The sequence below is a fragment of the Rhinoderma darwinii genome, chromosome 13, assembly GCF_050947455.1.
Source record: "Rhinoderma darwinii isolate aRhiDar2 chromosome 13, aRhiDar2.hap1, whole genome shotgun sequence".
NCBI lineage: Eukaryota > Metazoa > Chordata > Amphibia > Anura > Rhinodermatidae > Rhinoderma > Rhinoderma darwinii.
In genome coordinates, this window is record NC_134699.1 from 25581545 (window position 1) to 25601402 (window position 19858).

Genomic DNA, 19858 nt, shown 5'->3' on the forward strand with positions numbered 1-19858 from the left:
CGGGGCACCTCTGTCCTATCTTCTGCCACTGGGCATTCACCACTTAGTTACGAGGTGGCCGGGTTTTAAGGAAAAGGGCGAGCGCGTTTTGGGGTGCTGTTTTAGAAAATCCTATAGACGTGACTGGAAGTTACGGAAACACACAGCGAGCTACGCTGATTCTGGAATTCGGGATTTACTTTTAAGAGTTCTTTAACACCTGAACAAGACTGAAAGTACAGCTCTAGCAACATCCTTAGATCCCATTCATGGACAAGTTGTAAGTAAACAAACATTTTACCATTGCAAACTTGGTCTCCGAGATAAGTGGTCCAAAACAAAATATAACATAGGCTAGATTACAAAGTTAGAGCACTGCAATTTCCTTCTCACTTTAAAGCGGCTCTGTCACCAGTTTATAAGTGCCCTATCTCCTACCTAATCTGACAGCCAGGAGGCGATGTCTGGTCATTCTCCCGACACTCCGGTAAAGTTACTGTGGGAGTAAGTGACTACATGAATGAAGAGAAGTGAATAACGCTGATTGGTCAGCGTCATACAGTTCTCTTTGCAACGCCCACTTGGTCAAAAGTAAAAAAACGCACAGTTGGGCATTTAGAGCAAATTAGCATAAAACAAAATATCGTCATAACTCTGTCAAAAATAAACCTTTTTAAAGAAAAACACAAAAAAAACCTGTTGTTATATACATTACAGCACCTATCAGATTAGGTAGGCGATAGGGCACTAAAAAACTGGTGATAGAGCCTCTTTAACAATATTGATTAGAATCCCTTAAACACTTATTACATGTAATTACCTTAAAGGGGTTATACAAGATTCGGAAAACATGGCTGTTTTCTTCCAAAAACAGCACCACACTTGTCCTGTCCACAGTTTGTTTGTGATATTGCAGCTCAGCCCCATTCACTTAAAAAAAAGTTGCAATACCACACACAACCCAAAGACAGGTGGGGCTTTGTTTTTGGAAGAAAGCAGCCATTTTTTTTTAATCCTGTGTAAGGGCTTATTCAGATGAACGTATAATACGTCCGTGATACGCGCGTGCTTTTCACGTGGGTCGCACGGACCTATGTTAGTCAATGGGGCCGTTCAGACAGTCCGTGATTTTCACGCAGCGTGTGTCCGCTGCGTAAAACTCACGACATTTCCTATATTTGTGCATTTTTCGCGCGTCACGCACCCGTTGAAGTCAATGGGTGCGTGAAAATCCTGCACAGCACACGGGAGCACTTCCGTGTGACGTGCGTGATTCGCGTAACAGCAGTAAAAACTATGAATGAAAACAGAAAAGCACGTCATAATGATGACGGCTGCGCGAAAATCACGCAGCCACGCATCATATGCTGATGACACACGGAGATTTTATGGAGCTTTTGCACGCGCAAAACGCCACGTTTTTTGCGGGCACAAAACGCACACGCTCGTGTGAAGCCGGCCGAAGGGTAAGGCCACATGGTGCGTTGTTGACGCGGTTTTGTTGCGGTTTAAAACCGCATGCGGTCAACTGCATGGGTTTTTTGTCTCTGTAGTGCTGCAGTTCTGTTGCGTTTTTAAAGGAAATAATTGATGGACATGGTTTCCCCCCATGTTGAGGTTTGTTAGGTGCTTCCTGTATATAGTTCATCACATTGCATTGCAGAAATGTTAGCAAAAACGCAAGCAGTTCAGCAACAACATTGGCAGCGCCGTCATTAACCGCATGCGGTGGGACATTATGAAGATGCAGTTAACTGCACAAAAAACACTTTGTACTATAATAGCAGCCGTCTGTCCATAACACACATTTCACCATTGACTTCTATTGAAAAATGACTTGCTGCAGTTTAAAAACGCAACATAATGCACCGTGACCGCACCGTCTGGCCTTACCCTAACCCTTTGTTTACAGTTAATTGCCATTTTACAGATTACATATAGATAGATGGATTAAGCTACAAAAAAGGTGGCGTACATATATTGTAATACTTATGCGCTGAGCCTGAGTTACAGCCTGTATTATAGACCAATGTTGTACTCCCCAATCCTGTGGGGTATTGAAGGGATTACATTATAGGAGCTTAGCTAAACTGTTTGGGCTGTGTGTGTCAAAAAGTTGTTCACTGTTTCCAATACCAATCAGAATTGTGCATGCAGCTCTGGACTATGATAGGGGCTGTAACTCAAGGTCAGTAGAAGATAAATAATGTAATGTATTTACAAAGTAACACATTTTTATATAGATTATATCAAGAGAACCTGTAATAATAAATGATACAACTATGAATTCATCATTTCTTTCAAGTAGATACTGACTGAAAACTTTTTCCTCCGAGGTTTTTCTTTTTGCTTTAAGAGGTTGAAAACAGTCAAAATATAGTTTTATTGATCAATCACAAGGAAAAAAAGAGAAGAAAATGAAACAGTCTAACACATTTTATGCCACTTAGAAGTATTTTTAGGTGTTCACATTGATACTTGTGAATACCCACAATGTGACATTAACAAAGCTCTGTGAAATAAATTGGCTACATGCTACTTTTCCAATGTGAGCTGCAGGACGCATCAGATTTACTAAGCAGTGGGCTGAAGAATAGGCAAAAAAAAGAAAACGTTTTCTTGGCCTGAATTATAGTGATGACAAAAAGCTCTAATTCTCATTATTTCTTAATATCTCAAAAAAGCTTTAATGTATATAAAGTTATCAAATAAAGACAGAAAAAATATAAAATAGCTAATATATATATATATATATATATATATATATATATATATATATATATATATATATATAATCGTAACTAATAAATGAATTAGGATTTACCTTCACTTCTATGGAAAGCAACAGAAAGCACAATATATCTGGTGTATAGTGTTATTTGACCATCTAGAATGGGGCCCCTATTTGATTATCCAGTTTAGTTCAATAAATATTATGTTAACCACTTAATTTTAATGCAAATTAATGTGCTAGTTACGTGGCACCTGGGCCAGAATCCAGTTAATTTACATGCTGTGTTGAATAGCACTGTGCCCCCTGTACGCAGTGCTTTCTGCAGGACAATAATCAGTTCCCTGTCACAAACACAACATGAACTCGAGGGTTTTGCATTCGGCGGTGGCTAGGGTTCCCTGTGAGGTCAGTAATCACGTCAACAAGGATTCTCTCTGCAGAGAGGACATGAAGTATGCAGGGAAGACACGATCTGTGTCTTCTTTGCATGTCTGTGTATACTGATCACTAAAAAAGGCTGTTAACATTACATCACTGTTATCAGTTATCTGTATATGGGGACAGCAGGGACTACATAATGTGTTCCCTGATAACTTGTGCACTTATAATAAAAAAATATTCATTCATGCATAAATAACTTAAAAACAATTAAAATATGTAAATAATAAAATGAGAAAAATAAATTTAAAGTAAAAAAAACAAAACTGCCCTCTTCCAAAAAAGTGTACAACTCTCCGAACCCACACGCACCAATTTCAGACATTTTACATGACACAAATGAGTAATGCATGGCCGTCAGGTGCTTAGGCATTGATATGTTTCTGTAAAGCAAAATGTACATTACCTCAAATATAAGATTATTACCTCTGGCCACCAATTTGAGTTCAACTCCGGCCCTATCTGCTTCTGAACCTTCACTAAAAAAAATCTGCACCTGGATGATTATCATTTATGTACAGATGTGGCGTCTAAAGCGAAAGAAGAGCCTTGAGAAAGTGTCTGGAGGATGTAAATCGGCCGTAGTACCACTGCTACTGCTTGTACATGGATTACAGCGGGGGGGGCGGTCACATGAAGAAGAGTCGTATCGTCATAGAAGAAAGCTGTGCAACTAGACTTCCGGTCCCCCACGAGCGCTATAAAATTCAATTAAAAACTCATAATCAGCGCGACGGGGGACCGGAATGTATATTAGTGAGTGTATTCACATACTGCAGGAGTATACTGCTAATAATTTTCTCTCCCCACATAACCCCTTTAAACAATTAGAATGTCTCAAGCATACCGCAAAAAAAGAACCATTTCGGGTGGAAAAAAAAATCCCCTTTAGAGCACAGCAATCCAAAAGGTGAAATTTAACTCTGGTCATAAAGGCCCAAAACACCCCAATAGGCAGTGCTTTACATGTGATCTAATAAACAGGGAGCACTATTATTTTTTTTAAGGTAGTAGTGAGACCCCTTGCCTATACAATATGGCCTGCTCCCCAGGTTACACATATTGTATGTCCACTCCCGCCCCCCCTATTAACCCCCTATTAACCCCCTATTAACCAGAGCTGAGAGCCGCTGAAAACTGTGGCTACCGCTCTGATATGCTTTAAATGAGCATCACATAATATACATTTCTCCTGCAGCTTTCTCCGGCATTAATAGCTGATCGCCAGTAACATTAAAATGCAAGTTCAAATCGATCTCATGTTAAATGCATAGAGTAAGGCCCCATGCACACGACCGTAAAAAACGGAGCCATTCACTTTCATTGAACACTGACACCTTTCCGTAGCACTACGGATGGGTGTCCGTGCCGTGGAAATGTTCCGGGAATTATGGAACATGTCCGTTCTTTCAGAATTTTGCGGGCCGTGCTCCCATACTTTGTATGGCAGCACGGCTCGAAAATGTGGCTGTCAGTCAGCGGCCGGCCGTGCCTGCAATCGCGGGCCGTGATTGCGGGCACGGTCGTGTGCATGGGGCCTAAGAACGGACAAAAGTCCTTAAAAACCAAGTTCATCTTATGTTAGGAACTCTAGGTTCAATTCAACATATATTGCTCTTCCACTTTATATTTCTATATTACGATTCTATTTCCGCTTAAATATATATATTACCTGTATTGTGTCTCTCTCTATTCATATATATATATATATATATATATATTGCTCCCTATAGATATATAGATGTTTATTACACATAGCAAATACAACATTTTATAGGATTTAAGTGTTAATGCACAAACTGTCTTGGACCGGAAATTTTATGGTCACAGTCATGTATAAATCATTCCACGACTCTCATCACATACATCTGAAACAATATATGTTAACCCTAATTTCTATTTTAGCTTAGTTTTAACAAAACAGAACAGTGTATTTAACATTGTTTGTTCTTAAAACGCCAACACACGGTTCCTTACAATGAGAGGTGCACGGTGGGACACAGCAGGGGGGTCTGCAGAAAACCCCGGCACAGAACATATTCCCCGGTTCAGTCTGCAGCACATCACTCCGGCTGATGTTGAGCTGAGAGTACAGTGGTGTTGGCTGAATTACAGAGCTGTTTAGTATTTGTACTCAAGCACCGAGACATCTTATTCTCATTACAATAATTAATCCTATCATTAAAAACAATCGCTGATCCCTTCTCCGCAATCTTTATTCCAGGGTCTTGATTGTCGGGGAGGGATGATTGGATTATTCCTTTTTTTTCTATTCCCTTTCTAATTACAGAGACAATAAATAACATCTCAGTTTGACAGGTAATAAAGGAAGAAAATAATATATGTTCCATTCACAGCGAAAATGTCATTATGTCCAAGGGAGCCAAGTTCTCCCCAGCTCTTCGCCTACTCCTGGACAGGATTCTCTATATACTGCAGTGACATGGAGAAAACGCTGTAATAGGAACACAACCTGTACCCTAAATAATTGGACCTGGTACCCTTTTTTTATAATAAGGGTTCAGAATAGCTATACCTAATCCCAGGCAACTTCCTCATCCTATTGCTGAAATAAAATGCTCCCACCTAGGCTTTAAATTAAAGGGATTGACCTCCCATTAGCCAAAGCCTACACCCAGGTCAAGGTAAAGGTGGCCATACATATTAATGTCGATCGAATCTGCCAAACTAATGTTTATGGGAGCCTCACAACTCTCCCCTGATGGCAGATGTCAGAGGAGAGAGGGATCGGGCAGTTGAATTTAAATATTAACTGCACTTTAAAAAAACTTTTGATATGCCATAGAGACATATCAAAAGTTTTGATTGGTGGGGGTCCGAATGCTGAAACCACCACTGTCGCTGAAACGAAGGTGCAGAAGAGCCCTGCACCTTCTGCTGTGATCAGCGCTCCTTGGAAGGTTGAAGATGGGCTTACATAGAACGTTTATGAGCCAGTCTTCTGCCTAACAAGGAGCGCCAATCAAAGGTAAAGGCGCTTCTGCACCTTCGTTTCAGTGACGGTGGGGGTCCTGGCACCCAGATCTCCACTGATCAAAATATCTGATATGTCTCTATGACATGTGCAGTTACTCTTTAAACATGCCCGATCATTTTGTTCTCAGGGGAGATAAGCCACTGCTAGAGGCGTCTGGCAGAGGCATACTTCTTTTTCCTATTTAGAATACATGCACGCTCAGCTCGGCCAAGCGTGCATGTGTATGAGGGGGATATGGAGGAATAGCTGTCGGTTGAACAAGTGTAATGCGTATAGCCAGCCTTAGGCTCTCACTAGGTTGCCACTAAAAGACCATATAGAGATTTTGAAGAAAATAACGGGAGATGGAGCTCCTCCGAGATCTGTGTCCTTCTGTATCAAAGCCGGCTGCCACCCACTGCGTTCCCTGGGAGGATAGATCCTCTTTGTAGGAATCAAATTGGTGCACCCTTCGCACTAAAAGACCATGTCATGCACTACAGCGATAACAAGCTTAGATGTAGTTTCCCTGTAAAAAGTTAAACACAAACCAACGAGGATTTCGAACTCTAGACCATCATCATTCAGCTTAAGACAATGAGGTCCACATTGTCAAAAGTGGTTGTAGATAAATAATGCAGGTAATATCGAGGTTTGGGTCAGTATCATATTGCAAGATCAATGCCACAAAATCCCAAATGTTAGGGCTTTTCATTAATCATACTTTGAAGGGAGCCATCCAAGCCGAATTCCCCTTCAAATGGGAGAACACTTCTATCCCTTATTTGGGGATCCAGGTTGGGTTTCCACTTTCTCTGATGCCTAGGCTGAATCTAGAACCCCTGTTGTCCTCTATCCAGGAAGATCTCAATAACATTTCTAAACACGAACCTTCCTGGCTGGGTCGTAACGTCTGTTATAAAATGTTTATTTTGCCTAAAATTTTGTATTTCTTACGCACTGTATCGGTTCCTATACCATCCTGTACTCTCATGAAGTTCCAAAAGCAACTTAGAACGTTTATCTGGGGAGGCCGTCACCCGAGGTTAGCTGCATCCACATTGATGGTTAATGGACGTAGAGGGGGACTAGGGATGCCTAATATTATTTCCTACCATAAAGCACTGATTGTCAAGCAACTAAGTGCCTGGATTTCCCCGGCCTCATTAGCTAACTGGACTTCCATTGAGCAAAATCTTACGTGCACTAATTCCCTTATCGAGTGTCCTGTTGGCTTATGCGGTAAAACCATCCCTACCCCTACCAGTGGTTCCCACAATAAAGGTTTCCGTACAGGCTTGGTTGTCCCTTTTATAGGCCACTTCCTCCACTGAACGGGGAGCGCCATTCCCCTTACCCTTAAGCGTTCTTGAAATGTTGATTCCAGGTTTGAGGGTGCAGACATGGGTAGGATGTGGTATACACCATGTATCTGATTTATATCACGGAGACAGCCTAAGACCATTTCCAGATCTTGTTGCCATGTATCAAATTCCAAGTAGGGATATATTCTGATATGTGCAGATTGCATCTTATTTCTTGTTTCCAACTATAACGGCCTCCTTACCCCGATTTATTTGTGATCATCTCTATAATCCCAGCAAAGGGGACCTGAATTTTACAAAACGTATATATGACTGCCTTAATGGAGATGTGGAGATCAACAAGCGGGCTCATTTTGCATTGTTTATGAATATTAATGTACTGATTGAAGATGACAAAATCAATAAAAATTTATGATTAAAAAAAAAAAAAGTGGTTGTAGAAGTCTGGTCACTGGTCATACACATAAGATAGCTGTCACGCAACACCCTCATAAAAATGCATGCTGGGATTAGTCGCTTGTGCATGTATTTCAATAAGTAGAGGGGGATAAGACACCTCCGACAGCAGCTTATGTCCTGGGGGAGCAAAGGATAAGGCTATATGACTCAACAGGAAGAAACTACGGAATCACAGAAGTTGTACTTGTCTTACTTTATCTACTAATGACGGTCATCATCAGTAAGCAGGACGCATACTGGTTATGGTGCCTTCAGCAAAGGTGGGGACTGGTGCTGCTTGTACGTACATCCTGCCCATGTTCAGTGCTGAAGTTTAGCAATGTACAGGAGAAGGTAATAGTTGGTGACTCTGTGTGGTGTGTCTATCATATCTTCTGACAGGCAGTGACCTGAACCTAATGAGAGTTTAAGTTTATTTTATTCTCTTACAGGGCATTTTTCTGCTCCATTTAGCTGCTTCTGTTAAATGGTGACAATCAATATACCAACATTATAACATAGGTTATCACCCAGATTTCCTAGACCCCTAAATCGTGAGTAAACAGTGACCTTGTTTCATAATGCAAAATAGCCAGGCAGATTAAGGCCTCATGCACCTGGCAGAGCCACCCAATATGGAGCCTGTACCGAGGCACTCAGGGTCCCTGCAGCTCTATGTGCCGCCATATGGTGCGTCCCCTACAGTGCCATATAACTGAGATTGTCTGAGAATAACTCTGTAATACGGTATCCAATAGGTCGTGCCCAAAAAAAACAACAAAATACTGTATGTAACCCTATGAAAATGGAGGCATATAAAGGTATATTATAGACCCATACATCTCTACACTTCGATCATGTGCATGAGCCCTAACTGTTGTAGGCTTTAGGAAAGCTTTCCCAGAAAAAGCATTAACTTTATAGCTAGTAATAATGAGTTGACAGTAGAAGCTGACTAAGCCTCTGTTCACACTGACGTCGGAAGCCATGACACTAGGCCAGATTTGTCATATGACGGATCCCAACGGCCCCCATTGAATTATTATGGGGTCTTTCGGGTTTACATTGTGGTATCGGTTGAGCAGATGTGAACGTATCCTAAAAGATGTTTGTTGTGAATGAAGTGATAGTGAAATACCATGGGCCTTTTATTTGTGCCTACTCATCAGTACCAAACATTTCTAGCGATCCCTCTAGAGATGAGAAGGAACACAGGTGCAAGGTTAAAGCAAAAACACTCAACATATTAAGAACATGATGTGAAACATAATGATCATATTGTCAGGGAGAGCTGGAGGTATACAATACATGGAATACATATAGTAAAACCTTGTTACCTGGCAACAACTCGCTTCCAGCTCACAGTGATAGAGACAAGCAGCACACTTATTATATTGCACATTGGCCTTATTCCTACTGACGGCATAGTTATAGTGACAGTACATTACGCAAATGATGACTATTCCTTCCATAGTCAGAGATGCAGTGCGGGTATGGCAGCGGTTCAGAAATACATTTATCGAGAGTATACTGGAGTTCATATCCCATATTCTTAACTGTGCATGATCAACCTGCCAGATAATAAAGGTTACCTATTTACAAGTACACTAAGCTCCAAAAAATGACCGCCCGTCCTTCTGCTTTGCAGTTTAATACAATCTATTGTTCCCCGTTATCAGTCATTTCATGTTCTTCAATCAAATTTCACCACCGGAAATAGTTGCATAGTTTCATATGTGTGGATGATATTACCTGCACTTAATGACATCATCACCGACATAATCAAATTGTACAGATATAGACTTGTATGGTGAAGGCAACATAGAGACATTAGTGGACCCAGGAAGTGTACCACGTGTACATGAGCACAGTAGAGATGAAAATGTAATGGTAGACTTCATACTTAAAGGGGTTGTTTGGTTTGGACAACCCCTTACCACAAAATAGATCCCCCTACGATTAGCTGGTTGTAGTAGGTCCCACTGCTGGGACCCCTGTGATCAGCTGTCATTGCTGGGTGAAGTGGCTACAAATCCTGAGAAATGAATCACTGCAAAATGCCCATTAAAATCAATGGGAGTGTCCATGTGATGTATGGACAAGCTGGCACCTCCAGAGGAAGAGCAGTTCTTTGTAGCGGCTGTCTGCTCTACCAAAGAGCAGACATCCACACTCCCTTGTATTACAATGATATGCCATTTAGAGAAGTACAGTAAAAATGGAACATACACAGATTGCTAGAACGGAGGCCCCCTCAGGCTGGGTTCACACGACCTATTTTCAGACGTAAACGAGGCGTATTATGCCTCGTTTTACGTCTGAAAATAGGGCTACAATACGTCGGCAAACATCTGCCCATTCATTTGAATGGGTTTGCCGACGTATTGTGCAGACGACCTGTAATTTACGCGTCGTCGTTTGACAGCTGTCAAACGACGACGCGTAAATGGACTGCCTCGGCAAAGAAGTGCAGGGCACTTCTTTGCAACGTAATTTGAGCCGTTCTTCATTGAACTCAATGAAGAGCAGCTCAAGATATACGAGCGTCACAGACGCCTCGCAAAATACGAGGAGGAGCTTTTACGGCTGAAACGAGGCAGCTGTTTTCTTCTGAAAACAGGCTGTCATTTCAGCCGTAAAAGCCAGCTAGCGTGTGAACATATCCTTAGTCTACCATCTTCCAACTTTGCTCTGGCCGCAAAGAGGAACAGCCAAGTGCGATTGGGGCGACGAGGATTTAGCTTACTTAGGGATCAGTGGGGGTCTTATCGGTCTAACATTTGTCATCTATTCAGTGGATAAAATGTTTGTCACCGGAATATCCCTTTAAATAGGAAATTAAATTGTTCTCATTTGTTACATGCAGGTTTTGCTGTGGATTGACCGTGGATTTCACCCTATGGATTGCACATCTGAAGCATGCTCTTATTCTTCTGCAGATTTTTCACGCTATATCTGGATGGGGTTTTGAAAACCTAAACGACTTGTCTAGCCCTGTAAATTGCTGAAGATTTGTGGTACGGTAACCGCAAATGCAAATCTGCACAGTGTGGACCCAACCTAAATCTTCCTCGTGAACATGAACTAATACTGATCCTTTTTTTCAAACAAACATTGCACAAGATAGAACTAGTGGACATCACTACTACTCTATATACACTCTCTACTCTGCATTATTAACTGCAACTACAAACCATAAATCTGTGTTAACAAAATGGCCGATTATATATCAGCTCAACTTTTCTAACAAGAAGACTTCACCTTGTTCGACCTTTTTCTTACAAGAAAAAGAGGCAGACTGTAGATAGAGAAAATAAGACAAAGACAGACTGAGAAACTGAGGGAGAGAACGTAAAACAAAATCTTATATAGTTTTAACAATTTATAGTAAAGTTGGTCTCAAACAAAGGGACAATAAACTGAAATATCATCCCCATTTACATGGATGTTTGCTTATCCGATCATACATACAAACTCAGGCGGTGGACGGACTGCCAGATGGTTCCAGATGCGCTTAAAGGGCTGTCCACTTTTACAATCCCTTTTTGTTACAAGGGTTGCCCAAAAATAAGCTGATCACAGGTTGTCCAGTTATTGGGACCCCAACAATCAACTGGGGAACTTAACAGCAAGTGTTAATTTTCCCCTGCAGTGCCACCACAGGGGAAATTAAGTATTACATGGTGCCCATTGAAATAAAAACCATTTGTAGCTGTTCTCTGTTCCAGGTAATTGATGGAGGTCCCGAATTAAGGGCACCAACTCCATTAACTCAGAATGTCCTACAAGGGTTTTTGAAAATGTTTAACTTGAGGAAAAAACAATAGAATTGGAAGAAACCTCTTCAATTTATTTATCACCCATAGAATACATGATGAGGACGTGATTTATATTAGATCCTGAGATGGAATTAAAACTGCAGTTTAATATTCAGAGTTAATTTAGTATTGAGCTAGTGTTTCGAAAACCTGTCATGTTCTGAAGATGGGTATCACGACAGACCTCTATTCACAGATTGTAGGTGGTGCATGTATTCGGCTGATCGCAAGAATGCGAGAAATTATTTCAATCCAATGCAGCGCTTTGGGCTTACTTGAATTGTAACTGGAGGGATTATGATAATAACCTAATTTAGAATAATTGCTCACATGATTAGAATATTATAGTTTTAAGGGGCTACACATCGGAGTCTGACTTTTAAGTAGCGGCTAAAGGTCCTTTTACACAGACCACTGATCAGGCAAACAAGTGTCGTCCCCGATCATTGCACTGTGTAAAACGCAGCAAACGCTCGTTCATCGGCTGATCTGTTCATTTATGCGGCCAATACAATGGTTGCTAGTTGGCAGCACATCTCCCTGTGTAAACACTGAGATCTGCTGCCGAAACAATAGAAATGTATCAAGACAAATGACCGTATCAATGATCGCTCGTCCCCATAATATCCGATCATTGCTTCTTGTGAGATCTTTGATCGGTGCTCGTTTTCGTAAAAGGACCCTATTACTAAAGGAACAGGGACATTGTCTGAAAGGGACGGTATCTAAAAATTAGGGACAGTTGGTGACTATGATGTTTCAGCCCAGAGATGTCAGCAGATGATGTATCTAGCTTCTGGAAGTGAAGAGAAATAGCATTTTGCACCCAAACAATACAGCGACTATAATGCATTCGTATTTCTGTATTTGCATTATTTAATATTTGCAAATAATCTTGAGGGAGAGGTTAGAAGAAATAAGTCTGAGCGCAGCTGTTTGGATAATACGAAACGGCATACGTCCTCGCGATAATTCATTCCATCTTTCTGCTGTGCTGTTCTTGTGATTAAAACGTGTGCACTTTCTAAATTGTACATATATATTTTTACCAAGTTTTTTGCTATTTCTGCAATTTTACAGTCAATTCTCTCTCAAACTGTGACGCACACTTGGGAGGAAGGCAGGAGCCTTAATATTATTCTGGAAGGATCTGTCAGGAGAACAGAGAGCAGTGTTAAATATAAACCTGAGGTGTCCTACATTCTCCTCAGCTCGATATTCTGCACACCTGAAGGTCTGACACATCATAAATAACAGTATAAATAGGACTGTGATATCGCAACTGTTCTTGGGATCTAAAAATTGCTTAAATTGCTGAAGAAATTGTTCTACTTTTGGCTCAAGCCTCATATTCCAGAATGCAATGCGTAAGAGAATATGTGGGTGTTGAAGTGCCATACCTGAGTTTCACCATTCTTGTGGAATGGTGGGCGCTGATCCATTATAATAGGACAATCTGCTGTGCATTCAATCCCCACACATTATATTGTGTTGTGGAAACACTAGAATAAGCAGCTAAACAAAACCATTAAGCTAAAATTAATTAAGAATTGAATCTGGGGTTGAATAAGATGACACAGGAGTTTTCTGCAATGTTCAAAAGAAACCCGCCATATGTACACTGACTTTTGTTCTATACCGGTACATACTGTAACTTACAAGAAATACAAATAAACATAATAGAAACGTATAAATGAGGTTGTCTGGTTTTCAGACAACAGGTTCCTCGGAGGTAAGCGGATTGTGGGGGTTCATGCTGTTTATAGCCCATGTGATTCGCTGTTTCAGGGGAGACCGCTGTTTATTAACTCAGTTTTCCGGGCCGCACTGCCGCAGGGAACATTCATCACTACATGTCGCTGTCAATGGACGCCAGCAATCCACCAGAGCAAAGAGCCACAACGCTCAGCTATAGCTAATGAAGGGGGGGGGGGGTCCTTATCATGCCCTAAATAACAATTATAAAAAGGGGATGTTCTCCCTGAAATAAAAAGTCAACTGAAATGTAAGTTCTTCAGTTGTCCACTTCTGTCAAGTTGTTAAAACCTATTTAGCCATATTTTAGTTATAGCTGGTTCTAGAACGCTAGGTTACAACCAATATGGCTTCCATTACATTTCCATTCTAGGTTATTTCGGCAGCTCCATTATCATCTCCATGGGTATTACAGAGTTGGTTTCCGATCATTCAGCAGAGGTGTCCCTTTATTAGCACATTAATAGGTGGGTTGTATATTAGTATACAGGGGCTACAAGGGCATCTAAAGAGATACAATTCAAGCATACATTTTCATGGACATATTCTGTGCATGCTCCATGTACATAAACGGTGCCAAGCCACATTTATAATATTACATGGTGTGAGTATATTGGGGGCTTCTTTTAATAAACTTGATTCTTGTGACTTGTGTGAGTTTTCTTCCCCTACTTCAGAAACATGCTGAGAAGTTAAAATAAGACTTTCCTTCTGCAGGGATTTGCCACATGCCATTCAAATTCCCATCCCATGTTCCTTAGCAACAGACTACAAATTTCTTCAGTCAGAACTCAATGTTACTAAAAAAGTGTTTGTAGTTATTTGCCAAGGAACTTGTGGCAGCATTTTGAATGACAAGTGACAAATCTCCGCAAAAAGAAGTTGGTTCTAAATTGTATATCTGTTTTAGTGAGAGTATATACAGAGCCCAGTAAATGCCATTCTTCGTCCAAATAGTGTCATACAGTGCCTACATAAAGGAAAACTGTGCCTAGTGCCTTATTTTGCCCACATAGAAACATACTGTATCTAAAAAAAAACAACAATTAGTGCCTACATAGTGCCAGTGTCTAAATCGAACAAGATAAGTGTCTACATAGCATCAGACAGTTTGCCAATGTAGTATTATTGTGCCCACATACAACCTTACAGTGCCCACATATCATCAAAGTGTACAGATTGCCATACTTTGCACTTAGAGTCCTAAAATGCCCACATAGTAATAAAAACCTGAGCCCAGATTTCCACACTTTGCTCACAGTTATAAAATGAGTATTTTGTGCCATACTGTGCCCAAATAATGGTACATAGTGTTTATATATGAATATTTTTGGGGTTTATTCACAGACATGGTCCTGGCACACACACTAAGTGTGTAGAATATACCTTTGTTTTCACTTTATAGAAAACCACAGCCTTCTTTGCTTTTCTGTGCAGCCGGGCACTGCAGAAAAACTATACCGCACGCTATACATTTTTTCTACAATGGTGGGCGACGTATGCCACTGTATAGCATGCAGTTGCATACACCGGAGGCATCTGTCGGAAGTATATGTCATCAGAAGTATTTCCCGACATATACGTGTATGTCCAATTGATGACCTAAACGCAGTGTGAACAGACCCTAACCCCACTGGTTCCCCATGGCAGGAACTGGCATCATTACTTGACTGTTAGCCATACATCATCTACAGGTGGAAGAAGCCTGAGGATCTCTCAGAGATAAGAGCAGATTGCACAGGATAATGGAGATTTGCAGTTGTCACCCAATGCAGGTATCGATAGTTACAGTCCAGACAAATTTTGGCATATTTTTCTTAAGTAGAAAGAAAATAAACAGCGCTGGGTTCAGATATGATTTCAAGTAAATATTTACATGGGAAAGTGTGTTTTTTCCTTTACGAAAGATTAGAAGTATCTGGAAACCCCCACAAGATAAAATAACTTCCAAAAATTTAAAGAAAAGAGGCAAAAACTTGCATTTACTTTCTCCAGTCATTCTTTTAAATGAAACTAGGACGGACTTCTTTATATAAGGACAGTGACATCTAAAACAGCTACTAACATGCCAAACACAGAGGTAAATACAGCACACCCCATCTGCTAACTAGAAAGTATGGGGACGTCCGTTCCCTCTGAGCCGTCCGCAGCCCAGTGAGTGATCACATGATATACATCAGGACTCCAAAGATAGTCCCTTCTTCATTGGAGTTCTGGCACATCATATGATCCTTCTCGGTACCGTCCTAGTGACAGATTTTCAATAAATATTATATTGGCATGGACCTTATGCACATAGTTATAAAAGCCAAAAACTCAATTTTCACTATGACTTTGCTAAGAAACCTCTAATGTTAATTACAAACAAGCTGCCTATCTGATGCCGCTTATCAAATATGGCCAGATTTCCTTTTAGCTGTTTCAAAATAAAGCAATTATTTGATTTGAGGGCAATGAAGTCATATCACAATGATAGGGGAAAAAAAGTAGAGTGAAGCAGACAGCCGTCAGGCACAGGCTTCACCTTAGAGATCTGTATTTTATGGACACTAATTACTTGTTGCAGTTCAGTGACCTGAATTTGGAAACTTCGAGGTGAGTAATATTTGTATAGTTTCAGTAGCATGAAGATTTAGCCATGGAATTATACCGTCTTCCTGGAATAACTGCATTACAAAATAGTGTTTAGTCCAATTGTCATATTTCTGAAGATCCGCTAAACATATTTACTGACACAAATTACATTTCCTGTTTGTGCTGGTAAAAAAAGAGATCAATAGCATGCGCCATTTTCCCCAAAAAGTATGTATGTTTTTAAGGATTAGAGCAGGATGAGCACCCTGTGATCACCCAATACGTTCCACAATTTATATACTCCCGACCTAAAGTTTGTATCAATATAAAATTAGAATGTGATTTATAGTAGCTAGTATCTACATAGATATTACTAATGCCAGGAAAAAAAACGTGATATTTGATATTACCTACCCCATTTCCTCCACAAGAAATCAAGTCTAAACGTGTTTCGGTGGCCATGCACACAACAATAAGGGCTCATTCACATAGCTGTATTATAGAGCTGGGTTGTACAGAGCTATAATATGGCATTCGTAGATGTCTATGGGCTCATACTTTACCTTCATAAGCCTCTGATTTCATGTGTCATATTCCACAATACAAGGGTAAAATCCCTTAGAAACATTGCTTCTGTTCAAGCATACCCCCATAATACAGCATCATATGAGTCATACAGTGGCACACGTGGTGCCTGCGGTTTCATAGTACGTAGTCGTAGGGACCATATGTGCCTCTGTACAGGCTCCGTATCCACGGCTCTGCCATGAGGTCTAAGGATCAGTTCACAATAGCATCATGGCTTCAGTCTTTACCAGATATGATGTATCTGTTCTGATCCGTCCCCTCGTTAACTTATATTGGGTCCATCAGATTTCCGTAATTAATATTAGATAGAAGAGCGTGGTATGCAGTGGTATTCCCACCGTCAAAAAGTAACAGTATCCTGACAAAAAGGATCTAACACAAGTATAATTTACCCCTTAACCCCTTCCCGCTGCAGGCATTTTTCCGATTTTCATTTTTGTTTTTTCCTCCTTTTTTAACTGTTTTTATTAGTCCTCCTAGGGGACTACAACCAGCGATCGTTAGATCGCTTGCCCTATATACTGCAATACTAATGTATTGCAGTATATCGTAATTCTGACCGAGGCAGCGCTTAATAGGAGCACAAAGATGGCGGACCTGGGGGCCTTCATTAGGCCCCGACAGCCATAGGAACCATTGCCAACCCGAGAATGCATTGCAGGGGGCGCGATGAGCTGTTAGTGGGGGTCGCCCCCCTCTTTCTAACGATTTAAATGCCGCGGTCGCTATTGACTGCGGCATTTAACGAGTTAAATGAGCGGGATCGCGCTCGAGTGCGATCCCGCTCGTTACTCTGACGTGTCAGCTGTAACATACAGGCGACATCGGCATCGTATGGAGCGGGTTCAATCTGTGAGCCCGTTCCATACTTCCCCTACCCGACTTTGGCGTATGGATATGTCAAATGTCGGGAAGGGGTTTAATGTTATTTTGTGCGGACAGTATAATAAGCAACGTCATAGCAGCGTGTTTTAATGCTTATTATTAATGGTGACTTTTGGAAGTAAGTTTGTTACATGTATTTTTTTTTTCATTTCATGTAAAATGTTATTTATTGCGCAATAAAACTATAACCAGTAAGTAATATTGACCATCCTTACATTAAGTGTGAGATCCCAGTGCCACGCCGTGCACAACATCAGGAAGATTGGTGCGGTTTCTTCCCTAAGGGAGACACACTGATCATCAAGAATACATTGTAAGGAACCAGCTTTGGTAGATGAAAAAAAAGATAAAGAACGTCTGTACAGTAGCTGGAGGTATATCCATTTTCATATGCCCTCACTCTCGGCATGACAGCAGAATTGGCATAATTCGCTACAATCATACAGAATCCTTTGGGGCAGTCTTAATATGACTTTTCAGTATTCATCTCTGGTAAAGCAATATTATAATCTAATATATTCACTTGATGAAATGAAGATGAAGCAGGAGGCTAAAACTGTCAGAGATGGTAGAAATCTGTTACTTCAACATAGTGGGAGGCTTTGCTGAGGTTGTACTTCGGAGAACTTTGTAGTTGTCACGATCTGTGGGTATGTGGACCCACTGGGCCGTACCGCCGTAGCAGGATAGCAGCTGGCCAAACAGGGTACCAAGTAAAGTCTATAGTCTGAGCAAGGGTACCTGTGATAGTCCAGGCAGTAGCGATGGCTAGGCTCAGATGGGACCTTGGCAGCAGACACCAGGCGTGGTGTAACACAACACGACTCCAACTCTTTAAGGCACAGGAACAAGGCAGCACGGGCACAGGAACAAGGCAGGGCCCTTCTTATAGCCCAGCTTGATCTGGGAGCAATCAGTCAACTTTTTAACATGTGTGCGTGCTGGTCCTTTAAGGCCAGGAATGAGCGCGCGCGCACCCTAGTGCTCACTACAGGATAGAACGGCCACATGTGCTGGCATCTCTGGGAGGAAGACGTCCACAGGATGATAGGAGTCTGTGGTCTACGACCGCGGACATTATAGTAGTCTATGTTAGGATATTTATAAAAGGATCATGGGAAAATATTCCCTTTTCTATGATTATTTTTGGGAGACAACAAAAGAAACCCCAAAGACTGGAGGGAAAATGGATCTCCCTAAAGATAGTGACCCTTTATGAAAATTTCTGAAAGGGTTGTCTCATTATGTGAATACCTTTTTCAAATACAACCGGCCCAGCGATCGGCATATTTCTCAGGTGTCTAGCTTCTGAAACCCCTCACGAACAGCTGATATACAGGTATATCATGGACAGGTAAGGTGTAACGCGCTGCCAGCAGGTGCCGCTCCTGGAGGAGGAGCCTTTCGCTGGGTTTCTCACCTTCTAGCCTCCTGCTAGCTGCCGTATGTCCCATAGGGCGCACGCGCTCCCTGGCCATCTATTAAAGGGCCAGCGTGCGCATTCACAATCCTTCCCAATGAGTCCCTGATTCTCTGGAATTATTTAAGGTAGCTCTTCTGGTCAACTGGTGCCTGAGCAACTTTGGTGCAACTTTGTTTGGTGCAGTTGTTTTCTGTGAAGGTTCCTGTTTGTATCCTGCTACCAGTCAGTTTCCCGCTACTAGTTCGTATGCTGCTACCCATTACCAGTTTGTATCCTGCTACTTGTAGCAGTCTGTATCCTGCTCCCTGGAAGTCTCGGGGGTTAAAGGGTAAATACTGGGGAGACTACGTAGACAACGCCAATAGAGGTGGCTCAAAGTCAAACCAGTTGGGTAGCACAGTGGGTCCACATCATGCTGGTCATTACATCGGGTCCACCAGAGTAAAAGCCTCTATTGGTTGACTAATAGAGGGTGGTCTTGAGCAAGGGTCACTCCTTTATGACAGTCATATGCTCTATCATGGCATATGGAAATGGGGTTGTCATCATGATATAACCCCTTCAAAGGTTACGTTAAAAATCCTATTTGCCCGCTGACTATTTGCCACTTCAAAAAAGTAGGGCAGTGCTTAACTTTTTATCTACATAACAAGGAATACATAACTTTATTTTGACGCTGCTTTGAGAAAATTATAATGAGGACAGGATGTACGTCAGTTTTTCTGCACTGATAGTAAAAGAAAAGAACCGTTGAGAGCTAGGTAGTGTACGAGAGCATATAAAGCATATAAATGACTTTTAATGCCATATCATTTGGGTTTTGTGTGAAGAAAGACAGATCCCAGCCATTTACATTAAAGAAGCTTATTGAACAGTTCCTACGCACAGCCGCTGAATGCACAAGTGTTCTGAAGAATTCTTTCA

General features: G+C 41.2%; 1 protein-coding gene across 10 annotated transcripts in view; it reads right to left on the reverse strand.

Annotated features, from left to right (window-relative positions):
- RIMS4 (regulating synaptic membrane exocytosis 4) overlaps positions 1–19858 on the reverse strand; it is a 185547-nt gene that overhangs the window by 84563 nt on the left and 81126 nt on the right. The gene's annotated exons all lie outside the window — the stretch shown is intronic.